Source organism: Zalophus californianus, chromosome 1, assembly GCF_009762305.2.
Source record: "Zalophus californianus isolate mZalCal1 chromosome 1, mZalCal1.pri.v2, whole genome shotgun sequence".
NCBI classification, from domain to species: Eukaryota; Metazoa; Chordata; class Mammalia; order Carnivora; family Otariidae; genus Zalophus; species Zalophus californianus.
Genome location: NC_045595.1, coordinates 48,473,875 through 48,499,693, shown reverse-complemented (window position 1 = coordinate 48,499,693; position 25,819 = coordinate 48,473,875). Strand labels below are relative to the sequence as shown.

Genomic DNA, 25,819 nt, shown 5'->3' with positions numbered 1-25,819 from the left:
TCTTTCAGGGTACAGATGTTGATATATTTAAGTTACACCCACTCTATCTACTTCAATTTGCCATTTAGTCTTCTGTGAATTTACCTTTTGTATACTTGATCTTTCATAACCTGAGACGAGTATATGACTCTCCTATGACCAATGTGTTTTGTCTGATTTTCCATTGATTTACTGTACTTTTTTGTTTATGAAATTGTATTAATTGGGATTTTGTTTCCCTTGTGTATTGTTAGGGCTGTCATAACAAAGTACCACAAATGTGGTCATTTAGAACAAAATAAGTGTATTGCCTTTCAGTTTGGGAGTTTAGAAGTCCAAAATCAAGGTGTCAACAAGCCACACTTTCGACTCTAGGAGAGGGTACTTCCTTGCCTCTTTCTAACTTCTGGTGGTTGCTGGCAATTTTTTGTGTCTCTTAGTTTGTGGCAGCATAACTCCAATCTCTGTCATGCGTCTTCACATATCTGTCTTCCCTCTGTGTGTCTCTGTCCAAATTTCTCTTTTACAGGAACACCAATCATTGGATTAGAGTTCACCCTAACCCATTAGGCCCTCACCCTAACTTGATTACACCTAAAAGACCTTATTTCAAATGAGGAAGGTCACATTCACAGGTAGCAGGGTTAGGACTTACATGTCTTCCTGGGGGACATGATTCAACCTATAATATCTTCTTAATCACATCCAGTGCTTTTTGCCCTGATTTATGTTTGTCTACATTAAGAGCATAAATCTTGTTTTTTATATGTGTGGGTTCAGTATGATGTTACAGTCCTTCTATTTTTAATCTTTCTGCTTTGGATTTATCACACACATACAGTACCACTTTACTTGTGCTTTGTAATACAGTCTGAGACTCTTCTTTCAATAAGTGTATCCCATTTATACTAAAATATATTATTTATATTCATTCCAGCATCAAATTTTATGTTATAGTTTCTCTTTTATTGCTTTATTTTTTTCTGTGTTCTGTATATTTCTTTGCTTTGTTGTGCGTGACTTGGGTAGCCTACTATGCTTCGGAAACTTTCTTTTCTGTTTTGGGTCATTTTTATGTTTTATTTTACACCTAAAACATTATTTTGTACACTTTGTCTTCTATTTTGTAGACACTAGGAACAATGATGGATTGATATCTCCAATTCCTTTTCTCCAACACCAGTTTAGTAGGTATTGCTATTGGCATTAGTTGTTTTAATGCTTACTTGTCATCTTAAACTATACTCGAACACCGACTATTCTAATTATCAGCTATACGTGATTTTTTTAATTCAAACCCATGAGACAAATGGACAGCTTGGGTCTGTTAGAAAGTGTGTTTTAAAGGATAGGTCAGTGATTGCATATGAGAGTATACACTGGTACACACAAATTAAATGATCAGAGCACAACTTTCCAATGTTTACAATGGAAAAACTTCCCTGTAAAAACAGCGTTATGACATTTTTAAAAAGATTTTATTTATTTATTTGAGAGAGAGAGTGGGAGAACAAGAGCATGAGCAGGGTGAGGGGCAGAGGGAGAAGCAGGCTCCCCGCCAAGCAGGGCTCCGACGTGGGGCTTAATTCCGAGACCTCGGGACCATGACCAAAGCAGAAGGCAGACGCTTAATCAACTGAGCCACCCAGGTGCCCCTGTTATGACATTTTTAACTCTAGTATTCCTCTCCTTCTTCTTCATGCTCTCTTTCAACAGAATCCACACCAACCTCCTCATAATCCTTCTCAAGGGCAGCCTCACATACTTCAGAAAACTCTCCTTCCTTCAAACTCTCACCCACATACCAGTGAACAAAGGCACACTTGGCATACATCAGATCAAACTTGTGGTCCAGGAGAGCCCAGGCCTCAGCAACACCTTTGGTGTGTTGGTCAGCATGCACATAGCTCCCTGTACTGTGGCAAGATCTCCACCAGGTACCATGGTGGGAGGCTGGTAATTAATGCCATTAATTACCATAAGTCATACCTTATGACTTATGACTTGCCATAAGTCATAAGTCCACAAACTGGATGGTACACATGGTCATGATGGTGGCAATGGTAGCATCAACATCTTTGGGAACCATGTCGCCATGATACAACAGGCAGCAAGCCATGTAGTTACCATGGCAAGGGTCACATTTCCCCATCTGGTTGACTGCCTCAAATTATGCAAGGGTGATCTCTGCTACAGAAAGCTGTTCATGGTAGGCTTTCTCAACAAAAAACGACAGAAGCATATATGGCCAAAGGGAAGTGGATGCAGGGACAGGGGACCAGGTTGGTCTGGAATTGTCAGATCAACATTCAGAACTCCATCAAATCTGAGGGAAGCAGGGATGGAGGACATAATTTGACCTATCAACCTATTTAGGTTAGTGTAGGCTACATGTTCAGTATCGAGGTTTTTACCATAGATGTCATAGATGGCCTGAATGTCTACCATGGAGGCACAATCAGAGTGCTCCAGGGTGGTGTGGGTAGTGAGGGTGGATTTGTAGGGTTCAACTACCACTGCAGACACCTGGGGGCCTGGGTAAAGGGAGAACTCCAGTTTGGACTTCTTGCCATAATTGACAGAGACATTCCATTTGCAGGGAGGTGAACCTGAAACTAGTTGCCCCTCCAAAGCTGTGGAAAGTCAAGAAATCCTGAAGAACTGCACTGGTCAGCCAGTTTCTGAATCCTGTCCAAGACAAGGTTAATGATCTTGCCAATGTTGTAGTGCCCCTGGGCATAGTTACTGGCAACATTTTCCTTGCCTGTGATGAGCTGCTCAGAGTGGAAGACCTGGCGGTAGGTGCCAGTGCAAACTTCATCAATGACTGTGGGTTCCAGGTCTACAAACGCTGCGCTGGGCACATGCTTGCCAGCACTGATTTCATCAAAGAAGGTGTTAAAAAGAGTCCTCTTCACCAGCAGTCTTGTCACTTGGCATCTGACCATCGGGCTGGATGCCGTGTTCTAGGCAATTGGGCTCCCAGCAGACAGACATTGCCAATCTGAACACCAGCCTGGCCAACACATATGGATATGCGTGCACACGTGGGTGCTGCTTTATGGCTGCCAAGCAGATGGTGGAGATGCTTCTTAGAGCAAGACTCTTAGGTGGTTGATGTAAGAGAACCTGCCAAATGATATTTTTAAACTTCTAATTATAAAAGATAAAATAATTGATATACAACTAATTCCCCTCCCAACTTTTACCAGTTACATTGTTTCCTTGTTGTCATTCTATTCACATTATGTATTGAAACTGTGATTCCAAGAGTTGTTCCTCAGTTTTAAAGTTAATTGCATTTTTTTACTTTAAATTTTTATTGTTACGTTAATCACCATACATTACATCATTAGTTTTTGAGATAGTGTTCCATGATTCATTGTTTGTGCATAACACCCAGTGCTCCACGCAGAACGTGCCCTCCTCAATACCCATCACCAGGCTAACCCATCCCCTCATCTCCCTCCCCTCTAGAACCCTCAGTTTGTTTTTCAGAGTCCATCGTCTCTCATGGTTCGTCTCCCCCTCCGATTTACTCCCCTTCATTCTTCCCCTCCTGCTATCTTCTTCTTCTTCTTTTTTCTTAACATATATTGCATTATTTGTTTCAGAGGTACAGATCTGTGATTCAACAGTCTTGCACAATTCACAGTGCTCACCATAGCACATACCCTCCCCAATGTCTATCACCCAGCCACCCCGTCACTCCTACCCCCCAACCACTCCAGCAACTCTCAGTTTGTTTCCTGAGTTTAGAATTCCTCATATCAGTGAGGTCATATGATAATGTCTTTCTCTGATTGACTTATTTCACTTGGCATAATACCCTCCTGTTCCATCCACGTTGTTGCAAATGGCAAGATCTCATTCCAATTGCATTTTATGCTCACCTCTGTTTTTTGTTGTTGTTGTTGTTATTGTTCTTTATTTGGTTTGTTGTTGTTTTTTGCCATAGTGGATTTATAAGAAATAAATTCTCATAGTATTTGCATAATCAAAAATACCTACTCTTATTTTTGTTATTGTTGTTGTTTTTTAAAGTAAGCTCCACACTCACCATGGTGCCCAACACAAGGCTTGAACTCAGGACCCTGAGATCAAAACCTGAGCCAAGATCAAGAATCAGACACAACTGACTGAGCCACCCAGGTGCCCTTTGCTCTTGCCTTTCTACTTCAACAATCTGTCTAGATATAACATTTTGCTGACACTGTATTTCCTGGATGACTGTGCATTTATCCTACCACTGTTTTCTAGTGATGTATATTGTTGGGTACTTTAAAGACAGCCTGATATTTCCCCTTTAAGTTATCTGATCTTTGGCTGGAATGCTTAAAGAATTATATACTTATCTTTAAAACTCATAACTTGACTAGGTTGTGTTTCAGTTTTACACATATCTTACTGATTTTTCTTTAGTTGTGATGTGCTTTCAAATTTCTCTTTATTCCTAGGATGTATTCTTAAATGATGTTTTAGAATATGTTTTCAGTTTCCACCTTGGTGGGAGATTATTTTATTCAAGGATGCTAAATGTACATTGATACTCCTTTATTTGTTTTCAGTAACTCTACTAAATCCATTATCAGTTTCTAGTTTGTGTGTTTACTTTCTTCAATGTCTTCTCTTCTATATTTTTATTATGTTTTAAACAATCCCTGAGGGACGCCTGGGTGGCTCGGTCAGTTAAGCATCTGCCTTTACTCAGGTCCTGATCCCAGGGTCCTGGGATCGAGTCCTGCATCGGGCTCCTTGCTCAGCAGGGAGCCTGCTTCTCCCTCTGCCTCTGCCCCCTCCCCACTTGTGTGCTCGCTCTCTTTCTCAAATAAATAAATAAATAAATAAATAAATAAATAAATAAATAAATAAATAAAATCTTTAAAAAAAAATCCCTGAGGTTTTGTTTGCTTGAATTTGTTTTGCTTTCAGATAGTGTCTTAATTTATGTGATAATTTTATTCTTCACTTATTTCTTAAGCTCTGCCAACTTAGTTTCACCTGTTTCTGTTGAACATAATTATAATTTCTTACTAGAAATCGTATTTCTGCATCAATTTTTTTTAAATTTAGGATTGTTTCTTTAAATTATTTGAGTCCATGGCAATAAGTTTGCTTGCAATATTCATCCACCCCATAGCAACATTTTTCTGAAGTATGTTCTCTGTTTGCCTTTTGCTTTTCTGGATCCATTCTTCCTTTTTTCCACCCCTCTTCCCCCAACAATGTTCCCTGTCCCTAAATCTTTACATAAACATGCTGGTTCCTTTTGCAATATTGTTTACTTTTATTTTTTATTTTTTTTAAATATTTTATTTATTCATTTGAGACACAGAGATACAGAGAGAGAGAGAGAGGGCATGAGCAGCGGGAGAGTCAGAGGGAGCGGGAGAAGGACGCTCCTCACTGAGCCAGGAGCCCAATGTGGGGCTCAGTCCCAGGACCCCAGGATCATGACCTGAGCTGAAGGCAGACGCTTAACCATCTGAGCCACCCAGGCACCCCAACAATATTGTTTACTTTTTATTAGATGAGTCTTTGTAGCAAGCTGTGCATTTTGATCTTTTGTTAAAAGCACTGCTGTTCTGGCCCCTTGGTCTGCACAAGATTTAGGAAGTTGATATCTTCCTAACCTTTGCTGCATTCTGCTGCAAGAGTGATTTTCCTCACGGGGCACCTGGGTGGCTCAGTTGGTTAAGCTTCTGCCTTTTGCTCAGGTCATGATCCCAAGGTCCTGGGATTGACCCCCTTGGTCAGGCTCCCTGCTCAGCAGGGAGTCTGCTTCTCCCTCTTCTTCTGCCCCTCCCCCTCACTCATTCTCTCTCTCTCTCAAATAAAAAAAATAAAATATTGTTTTTAAAAAAGAGTGATTTTCTTCAGCGCCTTCTGGCATCCCATCAGATCCTTTCTTCCCATGGCACTCCTTCCTAATCATTTATGATTTTTGTGATTTGAAGTGTTTAGGTAACTGTTTGTTTTTTGTTAGTCTCTTTTGTTTTTGGAGTTGTTTCAGATAAAAGAGAACAGAGGTGTCCTCACTCTGTCACTGTATATATTATCTTATTGATGTCCTACGTCAAATGCCCAATACACCTACTGAGTGCCAACTCTAAGCCAGGCACTGCTTTAGCTACTGGTAGCAGAGCAGTAGGAAAAAACAAACCAACAAACCAACAAAACTGACACATATCCCTTATTCCTGCTCCTATGAACTAAGAATGGCTAATTAACATAAACAAATAAATCATTTAATTACATGATGCCCTCTGCTCTCCACGTATTTTACTTGGCTTGCATAAAATATAATTTCAGTAAAGAAAAATTTACAAACACACCCATACAAAGACTAGTCTATCAAAAATACTGTAATAGCCTCCAAATTAATATCTCTGTCTCTAATTTCATCCCCCCAAAATCCATCTTTGAAATAACAGCCAGAAATATATTATCACACAACTCATTTCTCTGCTTAAAAATACATTTAAAATAATTTTGAAAACTGTGTTATTTCTTCCTGAGGAAAGAATCATAAAATAGGAGATAAACAGCAAATAAAAAAATTTTTTTTTAAAAAAGGAAGAAATATAGGGGTTCCTGGGTGGCTCAGTCAGTTAAGCGTCTGCCTTCGGCTCAGATCATGATCTCAGGGTCCTGGGATTTAGCCCTGCATCAGGCTCCCTGCTCAGCAAATCTGCTTCTCCCTCTCCCTCTGCCTCCCACCCCGTTCATGCTCTTTTTTTCACAAAAAATAAAATCTTTTAAAAAAAGAAATATATTCAAGCATCCTATATTTAAATAATTATAATATGAATCTTCTAATTTTTTCATACCAGATATTAATGCATTTTGATTTGTCACCTGTAAAAGCTCCAGGATACAAAAACCTAGTTTAGATTTCCCTATGATGACTTTACAAAGGTTTGTTTGCCTGTTATTTTAATTTTCCTGCCAGTTAAAGGGCTAGCTGGAACTCAGATTGTGTGTTTAACTACCTGGCTTCGTCTAGAAATTTCCTTGTAGTTCTCTGAATTCAGGTTTGCTATTGCTTCTCATGGGGGTCAAGCCTGACCCAAGCACCTGGGATGCAAGTAAATGCCCCTAGTAATTCAACATTAGTGATCCCCCCTTTTTTTCCTTTCAAAGAACAGTGGAGGTGATTTTTGTTTGTTTTTGTTTCTGAGACTATTACATCAGTAGTGATTCTTGAAATTCAATTCCCTTTCTACTAAAATTAAAAAAAAAAGTGGAAGTGACTTTTGATGGAAAATGATGCCATTTGGAAGTCTGCCCTGGAGAGTAGATGACAGAAAAATTTCCCCCAGAATGAACCTGAAAATTTTATATAAATTGACTTCAGGTAATTTATTTTTTTTCCATTGACTTGCATTATCATCATGCTAGGCTATTAAGAGGCTGATGATAATGTTAATAGGGTTTATTATTTTTTATTTCATTTAAAAAAATTTTATTTATATATTTTATTTTTGTTTTTAAATAATTATTTTGAGTGCTTACACAGTGTTTATTTATTGTGTTACATGCCATATAAACATTGATTCATTCACCCTCATAATCAAAATAATTAGCTTCATTTTAGAGATAAAAAAGTCAAGGCTTAGAGGGAACAAATAACTTCTTCATTGTTATATAGTTACAGTTACTAATGGCAGAACCAAAGTTCAAATCCAGGTCTGTCAAATGCCCAACCTGACAGTCCCAGCCTTTACCTTATACCACCTCTGTTCTAGTTCCAGACATTCTCATTCTGGAAACTGGGAAGAAGTGTGACTCCTTGGGCCCCATTTCCAGGGTTTGTGACAGGGCAGACGGGATGGAGCCCAGGGATCTGTGACCTCCAGATAATTCTCTTCTGTATCATTGCTTTAGGAAATCTCTTTATTAAAAGAAACACTGTAATTTAAAAAGTTTCATATTGTTTCTACTAATGATTTCATTTTTCAACTAAGTTTAAAATAGTCTTTAAAATATGACAAGACAGAAAATTGAAAAATTTCAAAAAAATTATTCCCTTTAACCCCACCATCCAAAGATAGCTATTTTTCATACTTTGATATGTTTCCTTCTTTTTTACGTATAAGTATATACTTTTTAATTATCTCTTCGAGGCCATCTACAATAGCGTCTATACGATGTTGTATCATGATTTTCATATTTAATGTTGCATTATAAATAGTTGTAATATTATCATATAAGTCCTTATAAAACTTGCATTAGTCAGGGTATTCTAGTTGTACAAAAACATGAACCCATCTATGGCTTTTATAAAAATGAGAATTTATTGGTTAATGTACTACACTACAGAAAGAACAGAGGGAAACTAGATTCAGAAACAAAACACCATGAGACTTTTCTTTCTCTATTTTGTCATCTTTCTGCCCCGACTGCTCTCTTCTTTCACTGCTTCTTGCCATCTTTGGATTTTGCCTCTCAGCATTCCTGTTCCCATGATCTCCATGTGGCAAGAACCATAGGCTCCCATATTAAGAACTCATTTTGCAAAACAGAAATAAATTTCCTGTGCTTATTTTGATATGAAAAATTCTACTGGCCTTTGTCTTGGGTCATGTGTCCATCCCTTGGGTCAAATGGCACAACGAGTGAAAGTAAAGTTTCATGATTCACATAACTTGGTCCCATGCCTACTGTTTATTTTTTTAAATTAATTTATTTATTTTAGGGGGAGGGGCAGAGGGAGAGAGAGAATCTTAAGCAGATGCCCTGCTGAGTATGGAGCCTGAGACAGGGCTCGATTTCATGACCCATGAGATCATGATCTGAATCAAAATCAAGAGTCAGGTGCTCGACTGACTGAGCCACCCAGGTGCCCCATGTCCCATGCCTACTCTTGAGGCCAGGAGAGAACATTTTATAATTATAATATTCCATAACCACAAAATGGAGGACAACTTACTGCTTAACTTTTTCCACATGAAAAACATATATATTTTGTCAGAAATAAAATTGCTAAACCAAAGTTTAAGGATTTGATATATTTTCTTAACTGTTTATGAAAAATATTTTACCAATTTACACTGCTACAAATGTGTCTGAAGGCACCATTTTAACAATACTCCTGCCTAATTACATTAATAGTCTAATGTAAATCATCTGGGTATATATACTAGAAAAATAATGCTTAGTCATTAGGGAAGAAAAAATGTTTACAAGACTATGTAGTTTAGTTATTAGATGATTCCCATATGTATTTTGCTTGTGGATTTTTACATACATGTTTTTCCTAAACTATAAAAAGTTATGGTATATGAATTATTCATTAGTGACATCATTTCATCTGGCTTAAGCAAAGTATAATTGTGTGGTAGAAAATTGTTTCTAAAATTTTAAGTATTTTGTGATATTTAACATGTAGTATGTTTTATATTACAGTATGATTTTGTGTCATATATGATAATATATAGTACAGAGAAACACATTATACATAAAAGAGACAAAGAGAATCTACTCAGAAAAAAAGATTAAAAAGTATAAAAGAACTTGGTAAAATTAAAATATCAACAAGTGTTCATTCTGTCAAAAACAAACAGCAAAAAGGTAATTTTTCTGTTCTGTCATAAATTTGTTAAAAGTCTGTGTTACCTAACTTACATCCAGTGTTCATAGGAAATTTTATAATCTACAAATCTAACACTTAGATCAACATTTGTACACTAACAGTCAATAAAAGAAACTAGAGCTGTAAGAAATTTGGGGGGATAGGGAAATTCAAAATGGACTTAGTACAAGTTGTGATCATTAAACAAAAATTACTTAAAAATATATATATATGGGCATAGTGGTAAAAGAACAAAGGAATCAACCTGAAAAAAAATTTCACTCTCCAAATGTTAACATGAAAAACATAATAATAATTATAATCAACTGAAAAATAAGTCAAAGCTGTATAAAGCTTCCATAATAATACACAAGAGAAAATAGTATTAAATGTAACTCATACATGACTTTCCAATAATTTTCAAATACCATGCTTAAACTGTAACAAAATTACATGAGCTCTACACCCAGGTTGTTTGGTCAAAACTTAAGTTGGCAGTTACAGATGACTTAATTAAAAATCAAAAACTTTAAAACATAAACTACAAATGATGAAATAAAAGTGTACTGAAATATCATAGCCTTTGATATTTTAAATAAAAACTCATACATGTCTTCTACATTGCAAATGAAGTAATCTTAACACTAAGATTAAAAATTGTTAGACAATCATCAATATAAAATATACAGAACAAAACATGAAAATCAAGTGAAAAAAAGGAAAAAAAAGAAAATCAAGTGGAAACAAGTTATTTATACAAATGTGTGTGCACAAACACACACACACTCATATTGCTTCAGGATATTTCTTTAGCACTACTAATTCCTAAAGCCTTTCTAAAATAGACAGTTATTTAAAGTTTGGATAAAGGTCATACTGGATTACATCATCCACTGAAAATAGTCAAGCTGCCCAAATCCAGTTGATGGACTGAGCCTGGCTACAGAAAAAAAAATGCCCATACCAAAAGAACTGAAATAATAAGTTATATACTAATACTCATCAAAATATTAAAATTATATTCACATGATTTAGTGAACACTAAAAGGACTAAAAATCATAATGCTATGTCTAAAGATTGAATATGTTTATAATTTCATGATTCCAGAAACATCTCTCAGCTTATCTCCTAATCTGGATAAAATTAAAATGAAACATCTTACTTGTCAATATGTAACTACTGCAAAATGGAATATCACTAAAATTAAAAATGAAACAATTCCAGCAATAAGGAAATAGATTATACAAATTACAAATAAAACTGAGACTTAGAAATTCCTGCCTACAAACTGTCAATAGGAAAATTTAAGTTCTAGTGATTTTTACATCATATACTACGGTCCTCTCTGGACTGTTACCACCAAACTCAAGGTGTAAAATGAATCAGCACCAGCTGCCCATATTTATTTTGCCTTTAATTGGTCAAGTAAAATATTAATTTTTTAATACCTTGACTCTCTCTTTTCAATAATGAGAAAAAGAAGGGATTATTCCATAAGACCATTGGGCAGACTTCCCTTTAAAAAACTAATTTGTTAGCCTTGTCAAAAGTGGTTTCAGTAGCATGAGGAACACCAAAACATGTCTGGAGGGGACTGAGAAATAAAGAAGGGGAGAGATGAGTAGAGACAGCAGGTACAGACAATATTTTCAAGGATTTTTATTATAAATCAAGACAGGGAAATGGATAATAGTTGAAAGAAGTTGTGGGGTTTAAGATGGGATTTATTTTTATTTTTTATTTTTATTTTTTTTTAAAGATTTTATTTATTTGACAGAGACACAGTGAGAGAGGGAACACAAACAGGGGGAGTGGAAGAGGGAGAAGCAGGCTTCCCGCGGAGCAGAGAGCCCGATGCGGGGCTCGATCCCAGGACTCTGGGATCATGACTTGAGCCGAAGGCAGACGCTTAACGACTGAGCTACCCAGGCGCCCCAAGATGGGATTTATTTTTAAATATGAGAGTTAGTTTTTTATGACTGTATGCTGATGGGAGTAAAAAAGGAGTAAAGAATGAGAGTCTGCTGCTTTCTGTGAATGAGCATAGTGGACTGGAGCAGTGTATTAATGTTTACTGTACTTGGGGCAAAGAGAAATCCATTCATTATAACAGGAGGGGAGGCAGGTGCAGAGGCAGATTTGGTAGGGATGGTGAGGAAGAAGTGGAGGAAGTGACATAGAAGATGGAATAAAATGACTATTTCTCTATAAAAATGAGTCAGAGAATGAGAGAGAAAATATAAACCTGTTCTCTGAGAGAGTAGGAGGAGATCATCAGAAAAATATAAGACAGCTAAGGTCCCAGTTGAGATATGTGGGTAGAAATTTAAATGGTATCAGTCAGCCAAGTTGTTCACTGCTCAGATGTATATGCAGTGTAAGTAGAAATCTAGATGCAATGAGTGTTGGGATCTTGCTAATAGAACACAATAAAGAGAGATACAAGGGAATTGCAAGTATGTGCAAACAACTGTGTATTCTGATGGGCCATGCAATCTGTACTGGAAAGGAGAGGGGGAAGAAAAGTATGAGGGACAATTGCTAAAGCCTTTCATGAAACATTGTGCAGGTGAAGCAGGTGCTGTAGACAGATTGCATGCCCTTAACCAAACAACCAAACAAAAACAAAGAAGGAGCAGTAGCTTTGAGAGGGGGAGACATGGTCTAGTTGCAATTACAAGCAAAGAGGATATCCACCCCACTCCTACATCCTGTGCTGCGAAAGATGAAGGCCTCTGTAGAGGAATACAGAGAAAGCAGGAGACCCAGGGACATCAGGTTTCAGTTAGAGTAAATGTGATTGACAAAACAGGCAAGTTTATCAATGATGGACATTGAGTGCCACTGGGCAGAGTGGAAGGACTACAGGGCTCTAGAAGGGTGGAAGATTGGATCTGAACAATATTAACCACTTGCAACTTACAAAGTTTCTCAAGGAAGTTGCATTAGGAATGGTGCATAATTTTCTTAAATATATAAATTTCATTTAATGCAACAAATGCAATTAGGAATAAACCTACAAGGTTTTTAGAAGAATTCTGGGTTCACAAACAATGCCACTTCACTGTTTAACTAATGCTACCAAGGAATAGGGAAGGACCCGCCTAGTGGAGCCACCTTAAATGTACTAATGGTTGAATCCCATCACTACTTATCCATGAGCCCACAGAATGATTTTTTAAAAGCCCCAAATTTCTTTCCTCCCTGACTCAAATGACTATTGTGGTGGGCATAACATGATTCTACTTAGTCAAAGAGAGATTCAGAGCTGAGAGAGAGGGAGAGAGAGAGAGAGAGAGAGAGAGAGAGAGAATGTGTGTGTGTGTGTGTGTGTGTGTGTGTGTGTGTGTGTGTGTGGTGAGGGGATCTCAGAGAATGAAACAAGTATTTTGAGTAGACAACAAAGGTATAATATAACAACATTTTGGTGTTCTCTTAGCCTTTGTTTTCTGTCCTTTTTTAAAAAAATTTTAAACCAAGAATTAAGCCTATTCTGGAGGATAGAATCATCCTTTTTTTTTGGAAAGTGTATAGTATGCTTCTCATGTTAAAAAAATTACAAATTCTTCCAAAATTTTATAAAAAGTAAATAAAAGTTTCTATTTCTATCTAAATAAAATAGAAATAAAATATTTCTATTTCTATCTAAAAGTTTACTTCCAACCTGTTTACTACACTGCTATAATTTTGGATTAAACTCTTTAATCTCATTATCTCTGTATAAAAATAATGCTTTTACTGGCATCATATCTACTATAGATAATTTTAATAGTTTTTCATATTTTACTTTCTTGTTTTATTTTTTAATTTCACTTTGTGCAACTTTTCCCATGAAATTACTTGTCCTCAAACTCATAATTTTTTAACAGCATACATGACTTTTATTATTTTTTAAAACTTTTTTTTGAAGATTTTATTTATTTATTTAACAGAGAGATAGCGAGAGCAGGAACACAAGCAGGGGGAGTGGGAGAGGGAGAAGCAGGCTTCCTGCCAAGCAGGGAGCCCGATGTGGGACTTGATCCCAGGATGCTGGGACCATGACCTGAGCCAAAGGCAGATGCTTAATGACAGAGCCAACCAGGCTCCCCTTTTCTTTAAAAATTTTTTTAAAGATTTTACTTATTTATTTGACAGAGAGAGACACAGCGAGAGAGAGAACACAAACAGGAGGAGTGGGAGAGGGAGAAGAAGGCTTCCCGTGGAGCAGGGAGCCCAATGCGGGGCTCGATCCCAGGACCCTGGGATCATGACCTGAGCCGAAGGCAGACACTTAACAACTGAGCCACCCAGGCGCCCCTTTTAAAAGCTTTTTAACTTAAATTCAATTAATTAACATATAATGTATCATTAGTTTCAGAGGCAGAGGTCAGTGATTCATCAGTCTTATATAATACCCAGTGCTCATTACATCGTGTGTCCTCCTTAATGTACATCATCAGGTTACCCCATCTCCCCACCCCTCCCCTCCAGCAACCCTCAGTTTGTTTCCTATGATTCAGTCTCTTATGGTTTGTCTCCTCTCTGATTTCATTTTGTTTTATTTTTTCCTCTCTTCCCCTATGATCCTCTGTTTTGTTTCTTAAATTCCACATATGAGTGAGATAATATGATAATTGTCTTTCTCTGATTGACTCATTTCACTTAGCATAATACCCTCTAGTTCCATAGTTCCATCCACGTTGTTGCATATGGCAAGATTTTATTTTTGATGGCTAAGTAGTATTCCATTGTGTGTGTGTGTGTGTGTGTGTGTGTGTGTGTGTGTGTATACCACATCTTCTTTATCCATTCATCTGTTGATAGACATCTGGGCTCTTTCCACAGTTTGGTTCTTGTGGACATTGCTGCTATAAACATTGTGGTGCCCGTGCCCCTTTGGATCACTACATTTTTATCTTTGGGGTAAATACCCAGTAGTGCAATTGCTGGGTCGTAGGGTAGCTCTATTTTCAACTTTTTTTTTTAAAGATTTTATTTATTTATTTGACAGAGAGAGAGAGCATAAGTAGGCAGATGGGCAGGCAGATGGAGAGGGAGAAGCGGGCTCTCTGCTGAGCAGGGAGCCAGATGTGGGGCTTGATCCCAAGACCCCAGGATCGTTACCTGAGCCGAAGGCAGCCACTTAACTGACTGAGCCACCCAGGAGCCCCTATTTTCAACTTTTTGAGGAACCTCCACACTGTTCTCCAGAGTGGCTGTACCAGCTTGCATTCAAACCAACAGTATAAGAAGGTTCCCCTTTCTCTGCATCCTCACCAATATCTGTCGATTCCTCAGTGGTTGATTTTAGCCATTCTGACCAGTGTGAGATGGCATCTCATGTGAGATGGTTTTTGATTTGTATTTCCCTGGTGCCGAGTGATGTTGAGCATTTTTTCATGTGTCTGTTGGCCACTTGGATGTCTTCTTTGCAGAATGTCCATGTATTCTGACCATTTCTTGATTGGATTATTTGTTCTTTGGGTGTTGAGTTTGATAAGTTCTTTATAGATTTTGGATAATAGCCTTTTATCTGATAAGACATTTGCAAATATCTTCTCCCATTCTGTCCATTGTCTTTTGGTTTTGTTGACTGTTTCCTTTGCTGTGCAAAAGGTTTTTATCTTGATGAAGTTCCAATAGTTTATTTTTGCCTTTGTTTCTCTTGCCTTGGAGACATGTCTGGCAAGAAGGTGCTGTGGCCAAGGTCACCTAGATTGCTGCCTGTGTTCTCCTCTAGAATTTTAATGGATTCCTGTCTCACATTGAGGCCTTTCATCCATTTTGAGTCTATTTTTGTGTATGGTGTAAGGAAATGGTCCAGTTTCATTCTTCTGCATGTGGCTGTCCAATTTTCCCAACATCATTTGTTGAAGAGACTGTCTTTTTTCCACTGGACTTTCTTTTGTGCTTTGTCAAAGGTTAGTTGACCATAGAGTTGAGGGTCCATTTCTGGGTTCTCTATTCTGCTCCATTGATCAATGTGTCTGTTTTTGTGCCAGTACCATACTGTCTTGATGATTACAGCTTTGTAATAAAGCTTGAAGTCTTGCATTGTGATGCCACCAGCTTTGGTTCCCTCTATCCCTACACTATGAAGAGTTTTAATCAAGAAAGCATGCTGTATTTTGTCAAATGCTTTTTCTGCCTCTATTGAGAGGATCATATGGCTCTTGTCCGTTCTTTTACTTAAGTAGTGTATCACATTGATTGATTTGCGGGTGTTGAATCACCCTTATAGCCCAGGAGGAAATCCACTTGGTTGTGGTGAATAATCCTTTTAATATACTGTTGGATCCTACTGGCTAGTATTTTGGTGAGAATTTTTGCATCCATGTTCATCAGGGATATTGGTGTGCAATTCTTTCTGGCAGGGTCTTTGTTTTGGCCTCAGAGAAAGAGTTTAGAAGTTTTTCTTCCATTTTTATTTTTTGAAATAGCTTCAGAAGAATAGGTATTAATTCTTCTTTAACTGTTTGGTAGAATTCCCTTGGGAAGCCATCTGGCCCTAGATTCTTGCTTGCTGGGAAATTTTTTGATTGCTGCTTCAATTTCCTTGCTGGTTATGGGTCTGTTCAGGTTTTCTATTTCTTCCTGTTTCAGTTTTGGTAGTTTATACATCTCTAGGAATGCATCCATTTCTTCCAGACTGCCTAATTTGTGGGCATATAGTTGCTCATAACAAGTTCTTATACTTGTTTATATTTCTTTGGTGTTGGTTGTGATTTCTCCTCTTTCATTCATGATTTTATTTATTTCAGTCCTTTCTCTTTTTTTTTTTTTGATAAGTCTGGTCAAGGGTTTATCAATCTTAATTCTTTGAAAGAACCAGCTCCTAGTTTTGTTGATCTGTTCTACTATTCTTTTGGTTTCTATTTATTTCATTGATTTCTGCTCTAATCTTTATTAATTCTCTTCTGCTGGGTTTAGGCTTTATTTGCTATTCTTTCTCCAGTTCCTTTAGGTGTAAGGTTAGGTTGTGTATTTGAGGCCTTTCTTGTTTCTTAGAAAAGGCTTTTGTTGCCATATACTTCCCTCTCAGGACTGCCTTTGCTGCATCCCAAAGGTTTTGAACAGTTGTGTTTTCATCTTCATTAGTTTCCATGAATTTTTTTAATCCTTTAATTTCCTGGTTGACCCATTCATTCTTCAGTAGGATGCTCTTTAGCCTCCATGTATTTGAGTTCTTTCCAACTTTCCTCTTGTGATTGAGTTCCAGTTTCAAAGCACTGTGGTCTGAAAATATGCAGGGAATGATTCCAATCTTTTGCTACTGGTTGAGACCTAAGTTTTGAGCCAGGATGTGATCTATTCTGGAGAACATTCCATGGGCACTAGAGAAGAATATGTATTCTGTTGCTTTAGGATGGAATGTTCTAAATACATATATGTGAAGTCCATCTGGTCCAATGTGTCACTCAAAGCCCTCGTTTCCTTGATGATCTTCTGCTTAGATGATCTCCATTGCAGTGAGCGGGGTGTTAAATTCCCCTACTATTATTGTATGATTATCTATGTGTTTCTTTAATTTTGTTATTAATTGGTTTATACAGTTGGCTGCTCCTATGTTAGGGGCATAAATATTTAAAGTTATTATATCTTCTTATTGGATACACCCTTTAATTATGATATAGTGTCCTTCCTCAAATCTTATTACAGTCCTTGGTTTAAAATCTAATTTGTTTGACATAAGAATTGCAACCCAGCTTACTTTTGATGTCCATTAGCATAATAAATAGTTTTCCATCTCCTCACTTAAAATCTGGAGGTGTCCTTGGGTCTAAAATGAGTCTCTTACAGACAGTATATCAATGGGTCTTGCTTTTTTTTATCCAATCTGATACCTGTGTCTTTTGATTGGGGCATTTAGCCCATTTATATTCAGAGTAACTATTGAAAAATATGAATTTGGTACTATTGTATTACCTGTAAAGTCACTCTTTCTGAGTATTGTGTCTGTTCCTTTCTGGTCTATGTTACTTTTGGGCTCTCCCTTTGCTTAAAGGATCCCTTTTAATATTTCTTGCAGGGATGGTTCAGTGATCACAAATTCTTTTAGTTTCTGTTTGTCCGGGAAAGTTTTTATCTCTACTTCTATTTTGAATTACATCCTAGTTGGATAAAGTATTCTTGGCTGCATATTTTTCTCATTTAGCACGCTGAGTATATCATGCCAGTCCTTTCTGGCCTGCCAGGGCTCTGGGGATAGACCTGCTGCCAGTCTAATATTTCTACCCTTATAGGTTATGGACCTCTCATCCCAAGCTGCTTTCAGGATTTTCTCTTTGTCTCTGAGATTTGCAAGTTTCACTATTATATGTTGGAGTGTTGACCTATTTTTATTGATTTTGAGGGGGGTTCTCTGTACCTCCTGGACTTTGATGCCTGTTTCCTTCCCCAGATTGGGGAATTTCTCTGCTATAATTTGCTCCAATATAACTTCTGCCCCTCTCTCTCTTTCCTCTTCTGGGATGTCAATTATTCTAATATTGCTTTGCTTTATGGTATCACTTATCTCTCAAATTCTCCCCTTGTAATCCAGTAGTTGTTTATCTCTCTTTTTCTCAGCTACTTTATTCTCCATCATTTTGTCTTCTATATCACTAATTCTCTCTTCTGCCTCTTTTATCCTAGCAGTTAGAGCCTCCTTTTTTTTTTTTAAAGATTTTATTTATTTATTTGAGAGAGAGAGAATGAGAGATAGAGAGCACGAGAGGGAAGAGGGTCAGAGGGAGAAGCCGACTCCCCGCTGAGCAGGGAGCCCGATGTGGGACTCGATCCCGGGACTCCAGGATCATGACCTGAGCTGAAGGCAGTCGCTTAACCAACTGAGCCACCCAGGCGCCCTAGAGCCTCCATTTTTTATTGTGTCTCATTAATAGCCTTTTTGATTTCAACTTAATTAGATTTTAGTTATTTTATTATGCAATTTTGTGTAATTAGTAAACTTGGTCTTAGCTGGATGTTCTTGCTGATCATCTGGGGGAGGGGCCTGTTGCATTGATTCCCAAGTGTCTTTGCCCAGGGCGGAATTGCACTGCCCTTGCCAGGCGGCCAGCCTAAGTAATCTGCTCCGGTTTGCTCTATGTGGCTTTTGTTCCCTGAAGACTTTAAAAAATAAAAAAATGGTGGCCTCTAGTCTCTGGCCCTGGAGCCAAGAGCTCAGGGCCCCAGTCCTCAATGCATCCTCAGGGAAAAGTAGTCAATCACTCCTGTCTCCCTGGTCTCTCTCTGTACTCTGTGCTCACCCAGACTGTGACTGAGCATTTCTACTTTAGGCACGCAACCCCGTTTCCAGTCTCCAAACCCTGCAAACTCCTGTGGCGCACACTCGCGCCATTCCTCCCAGGGGAGAAGGGGATCTCGCATGGTTCTGCTGCTTGCTGGGCCCCTGCTCAGAAAGCAGTCCCCCAACTGTGCCAAAGTTTACAGTTTATGGCAACCCAGAGCTGACAGCCCACTCCTGGGCTCACTGATTGAAGCCAGCTTCCCTTGCCAAACTCAGGCACTGGTCTTCCTGTGACCCTGGGGATCCTGAGACCACACTGTCCCAACTAGGTTTCCACCCCCACTTGGCCACCTGAGCACCTTTCAGGCAGTGATGTCCCTCACTGGAGCAGATTTCTTTTTTTTTTTTTTTAAAGATTTTATTTATTTATTTGAGAGAGAGAGAATGAGAGATAGAGAGCACAAGAAGGAAGAGGGTCAGAGGGAGAAGCAGACTCCCTGCTGAGCAGGGAGCCCGATGTGGGACTCGATCCCAGGACTCCAGGATCATGACCTGAGCCGAAGGCAGTCGCTTAACCAACTGAGCCACCCAGGCGCCCCTGGAGCAGATTTCTAAAAGTTCTGATTTTGTGCTCCACTGCTATATCACTTTCCGGTAGCCAGGTTACCGAGGCTCCCTTCCCCCATGGTTTATCTTCCCATATATAGTCTCGGATTCACTTCTCCATACCTCCTATGTTGCAGAAAGTGGTTGCTTCTCTATTTGCAGAATTGCTGCTATTTTTTTCTTAGCTCTCTGGTTGAGTTCGCAGTTGTTCAGAATGATTTGATAGTTATCTAGCTGAGTTCCTGGGACCAGATGAAACCAAGGTCTCCTAATCCTCTGCCATCTTGGATTATCTTCCAAACTCATAATTTTTAAGAACTGTGGAGCTTATTATGGAAAATTCATATTTTATCAGTTTCTTATTATTGGGTATTTTGACCGTTTCTTATGTTTTTGCTATTATAAAAAAGACCACAGAAATATCCTTAATACATCCTTAAGTGTGTGTCTGATTATTCTTTTTCTTAAATTCCTAAAAATGAGATTCTGAGGTCACAGGAAAAACTCCATTCTGAACACGACCATCTCTCCTCCTCATTTATCTATTTTTAAAGTATGCCATTGTTTTTAAAACAGGTGACTCTTAGGGCTCCTTTGGCTAGCTAAAAAGCAGAACCTTCACTGGAAATTATTTCTAGTAGGACCTTAAAAATAGACCTATAAATATTATCTATTATATTTATAAGTAGTCTCATTTCAGCAACTCCTAAACTTTGGAACAGCCACGGTCTGGTTTAGGGTAGTTCAGAGGTCAATGAGAAAGCTTATCCTAATTAAAAAAAAAAAAAAAAGTTAAGAATTAATTCAGATAAAAATAGAATCTCTATTGCATATAAGAAACATGACCCCAGCTAACACCAAAACATTATGTTTTTTTTTTTCTCTCTTTTTGACAAGAAAGGGTCTGCTTTTTAGGACACAAGTAAGACATTCCAATTCACTATTCAAGTAACCATTTGCCTCGTGTCAGATAAGCTGGCCCCAATTTCAAAAGTAAATTAATTATAAACTTCAATTTGAGGCAAGTTGAAGCTACATATATATTATGGAGCTGATTTCAAAAAATGACACAAAATTAAAATGAAATAGCCTCTAAAATTTGAGAACCTTTGGACACAGTAAATCTTAGTTATAACAGAAAATGAAACATCTGATGATAATATTGAGTCTGATAAGATATAATAAAAACATGAAGCATGATACATAAGGTCAGAAGGATCAATATAAAATGTGAAATGAACACACAAATTGCATAGTCCTAGTCACTGAAAGCATTTGGAAATGACAGGGGAATTAACTAGCAAGTAAAGCTGAATATTAAATGTGGCTGAGTGCACCATACATCATTCCTAAATCTATCTAGGTATTCCTAAAATGTGGGCCACCTTTTCCCTGGAAATAACCAAGATCTAATCCAAGGTTAAATGAAAAATAAAGTGAGAACACTGACATGACTAAATTTAAACATTGGCATTATGTATATTTGAGGGGAAAGAGATGAGAAGATGGGGTGTCTGGCAGCAGTAAAACAGAGTTAAGAGAATGACAGATATTTATTCTTGTAAAACACAGTCTGACTTACTGGCCTATTCTTACACCACACCTTGAAATGATTAGGGCAAAACCCACAGGAATTGAAATTGTCAAAAACCTACTGACATTAAATCACAGCATGACATTTATCCCATACAGACCTCTGATTTATTCACATAACTCTTTAACAAAGAAAGCCACTTTTTAAAAATTTTTTGAAACACATTCTCTTGATAGTAAAAAGTGCCTTGGAAAGAGGAATACCTTTTCAGCTTGTCATGGCTGGATTTCATCTCTGTCTTTGCTACTTGCTAGTACGTGAGCTGGAACAACTTCCAGACTCCGCTGAACCTCAGTTTCCTCATCAGGAAAATGGAGATGAGTCTTGTGATTGTTAACGAAGCTAAAATATAAGTACAATGTCTGTTAACTTCCCCAAAACTGTTAATTTCTCTTTTTTCCCCTGCCATACTTTAACCTCTAGGGGCTGCAAAAATGTGAATTGATCTTAATTGAACTGTTGTTGCCTTTAATTTGAGATTAAAAATCAGTCTCTGAGATGAAATGCAAAAGGGAAGGGGAGGTGATGAGAAATATGATTAATGGTACAGGCTCTTTATAGTTTACAAGGTCCTTTGCAGGCTCATCTCAAAATCCCACGAACAGTTAGAAAAGGTAATAGTATACCCTCTTCTATATACAGAACCTGAGGCTCTGGATGACAATGACTTTGAGATCAATATTCTCCTTCTCATACTGATACTGTCTTACATGTTCTGTATGAATACTGAGGGCATTGTTTAAAAATTGTTTAATTATTCTTACACTTTTTATAGTACCTGGTTTTCATCTTATTGCCAGTCTTTTCTAAGTATTTGCCTGTCTGACAGAATTTAGTATAGAAGAAATGCCAAAAGGAGACAGTATCACTGACAGTCAAAATTCAGTAGGACAAGAGCCTTGAAAAACATGTGACTGTCTTCATAACAGATTTGCTAAATTATTTTTTCTCTTCTTTTCACTTCACATGACTCACTGCAAGATCCCTTGGAGGGATTTGCCAGACTCCAGAAGGTACCATCCTCACTGTAGTCAATGGTTTTCTCTGGAGGATGCCATTCCATAGAATACAATCTGAATAATGTGCAAGGAGATACTTCTATCCCACATTAAAGTCAGGTGGAGTCAGACAGAAGGAATAAAGAAGATGGAAAGGAAATAAAAGGAAAACAATTTCTAAAACAATTTCTGTTGTCCAGTTAGGTGATGTAAGGGAAAGAAAGTCAGGGCAGAGGAGTTCATGAAGGGGACAGATGCAGGTATCCCAGTTGGGGAAGCACATCCAATAGTTCAGTAAATTACAGGTGATAGGGATTCTGGCCTTGCACCCACCTATTAATCTGGAGAAGACTGCTTTGTAGGCTGCACCCACGATCATATGGAAGACAGGCACATAAAAACAGAGGGCTGCAGAGGATTAGTTTCCTGGGTGGCCCTCCAATCTGATATGGCAAAGGTATATGCAGAGCAGCTGAATGTGTGGCTGGGATGCTGAGCAGATGAGTTCACATTAGGGGTTCTGCTCCCAGGGCTGCAGGCTAACTGGGATTCACAGTTAGACAATCAGGGGATGGATAGCACCCCCAAGAACTCACATGTTGCTGAGGTAGCCGGAAAGTATCAGAGGGCCCTGTCTACACCGAAAGAAAAGATGTTGACTACAGCCCTAAATGCCAACAGGGCTGACAGCTCCAGGATGGACAGAGAACATCACTCTGGAGGCCAGGGCAAGAGAAGAGTGGCAAGAGGAAGCACAAGCAATCCCTGTCCTGTATCCAGACATGATCTTTAGGAAAGAAGCAGGAATATTTGGGGTAGAGCAATCTTTGAGGCAGAGTAGGGGATTATGTTTAAATAATCTAAACAATTTCAAAATGTCTTATTTTACATGTTGAATAAATTTTTATTAATAACTTCAGATCAGGTTGGAGGAGGCAAATAGAGTTACAGATAACACACGAAGGTTGTTTTTTTCTCTCTATAGCTAAATTGAGTAAGAATTATTGAGAAATGTTACTACCCATAAGCTATGCAGTTTACATCTGCATGTCTCCTAGAGTTTACAAAACATCTCCAAATATATTGACTTTAGAATCAGATTATCAAGCTAGAAAATATGTGGATTTCACCAAGAGGTCTGGGGTACATAAAGTGAGAGAAGCAGGAAGGAAAGATAAATGGGGGAGGTTAGTTATAATAATCTTAAAGTGAGAGAGTAATGACTGAGATCTCGCCCTACCACATATGTGAACATATCCTAAAGCTGCAACAACTGCATCAGTACAGTGCTGAAGTGGAAATGAGACATCAGAACAACAGAGAAGAGTCTGGAATAGACATACGTATATATGAATTCCACATACATACACATTCTTATATGAAAATATATGATTCCAAATCAATAGGTGGAGGATGGACCATTCAGTAGCATGAGTATCTACAACAGATTATCATCCTATGGGGAAAAAAAAATGTTAGATGACTACCCTGCATCTCCCTCCTCTATGTATATACTTCCAAATGAATTCATGATAGAAAATAAAACAAAAAAAGACGGGGCACTCGCGTGGCTCAGTCAGTTAAGCGTCCCACTCTTGGTTTCAGCTCAGGTCGTGATCTTGGGGTCAGGAGATTGAGCCCTGCCTTGGGCTCTGGGCTCAGTGGGAGTCTGCTTGAATTTCTCTCTCCTTCTCCCTTTGCCCCTCCCCCCACACTCTCTCTAAAATAAATCAGTCTTAAAAAAAAATTCTCTCTCCCTCTCTTTCTGCACCTCCCCCAGCTCTCTATCTCAAAATAAATATATAAATAAATAAAACAAAACACTGAAAGAAAAAATATATAGTATTTGGAGACAGTATACTTCAAGAATGAAATAAAAGCCAGAAGTGATAAAGGAATTACATAAAATTAAGTAATATTAAAAGTCAATTTAATTAAAAAACAATTTTTAAGAAAACGAATTAAATTTCTGTATGGCAAGTAACACTATAAACAACTTCAAAATTAAAGACAAACTGACAAATTATTTACAAATACAAAAACTGTTGCACTGTTATCTAAAAACATCTAAACTATTAGATCGAATATTTATTAAGTGCAACTTGTTGTAGGACAATTTGGTTATAATAATCAACATTTCAACTGAGGATACATAAGCTGCCCATTCAGTTACACCAAGACAATATTTTGAGAAAAATGCAAGGATGTTAGGGAGGGAGGTGTTCGTGAGAAACTAGGGATTTGAACTCAGAAGGGACTAATTTTCTTCTAAATTCACTGGGCTACATACTGATTTAAATATTTCTTACTAATAATCAGCAAGTACATTCTTAGGATTTTTTCATATGGAATAAATATCCCTACATATGCATACAGAGATGCACAAGGATAAGAAGTGAAGTACTATTTAACAGGAAAAATAGCAGTTGCCTATTAGTAAAATTCAGAGACATCTCTATGCTCTAGTGTGGACTAAGTTCAGTAACATGTTCCTAGATTAAAGGAAGTAACCTGTAGAAATGTGTATGTAGTATAAACCAGTTTCATAAAAAGTGACAATACAAACACTCATTATATACACAGATTTGTGTGTGTGTGTTTTGTATATGCATATAGAATCTAGAATGATCTTCACCAAGCTTTAAACTGTGGTTAATGTTTGGGAAGTAAAAATGGAGAGGAGAAATTTTCATTTTAATTATGCGTTCTTCATTCCTTTCATTGTTTTCGTTCTTCCTTCCTTTCCTTTTTTCTTTTTCTTTTCTTCCTTTCTTCCTCTTTCCTTTTCTTTCCTTTCCTTTTCTCAGTAATTTAAAATATATTAAGTAACTAAACTACCTTTGTATAATAAAGAAGGGTATAATTCTGTATGTTGTGTTTTTTTTTTAATTTTTTTAAAGATTTTATTTATTTATTTGACAGACAGAGAGTACAAGCAGGGGGAAGCAGCAGAAGGAGAGGGAGAAGCAGGCTTCCTGCTGTGCAGGGAGCCCAATGCGGCAGGATCCCAGGACCCCAGGATCATGACCTGAGCCAAAGGCAGTCGCTTAACCAACTGAGCCACCTAGGCACCCCTATAATTCTGTATGTTGATTAGAATAATAATTTTATTTAAGAAAAATTGGTAAACACACTCAAAGATTTAGTCTTAGTTGGAGGTGAGGTGGGGAAATTTTTTGGGGGAAAATTTACCAAGATATGAGTAACAGCTATGGATAATTTCTTTTTAAAAATCTTATTTATTTATTTGAGAGAGAGATAGAGAGACCATGAGTAGGGGGAAGAGCAGAGGAATATAATCTCAAGCAGATTCCATGTCCAGCACGGAGCCCATGTGGGTTTTGATCTCAGGACCCTGAGATCACGACCTGAGCCGAAACCAAGAGTCAGATGCTTAACCAACTGAGCCAGCCAGGAGCCCCCAGCTATGGATAATTTAATTTGCTTCATTTTACTTCTAACTCAACATCTGATGTCACTGCTTTTATTATCCAGGAAAAAAAAATGACAAAAATTCAAGTCAACTACCTATTTTAAAATATCTCCTTTTGTACCTATTACTTAGATAATTCTGAATTGATAGCTAAATTTATCATTTCAGCAAGCACTTAGGAAGGTATGTGTCTTAGAGTGGGTCCCCTAGAAGGAGACCCTGAGATCAGGATTTGACTTGGGTAAAAGTGATTTATTTATTAATGAAGTGCTCCCACAGGAGATCAGTAAGGGACTGTGGAGGGAAGTAGAGCAAGAAAGGGAAGGAAACCCAATAAAGATGGGATTTCAGGCAATGAAACTCTTCAGAGTTTCCAAGTCTATTCCAGCAGGAGGTCTCAGGAGCTTAACTTAAATTCACTTT

The 25,819-nt window shown here is 37.8% G+C and overlaps 1 pseudogene; it reads right to left on the bottom strand.

The window, feature by feature from the left end:
• Positions 1-1,654: 1,654 nt before the first annotated feature.
• LOC113918271 overlaps positions 1,655-25,819 on the bottom strand; it is a 48,692-nt pseudogene continuing 24,527 nt past the window's right edge.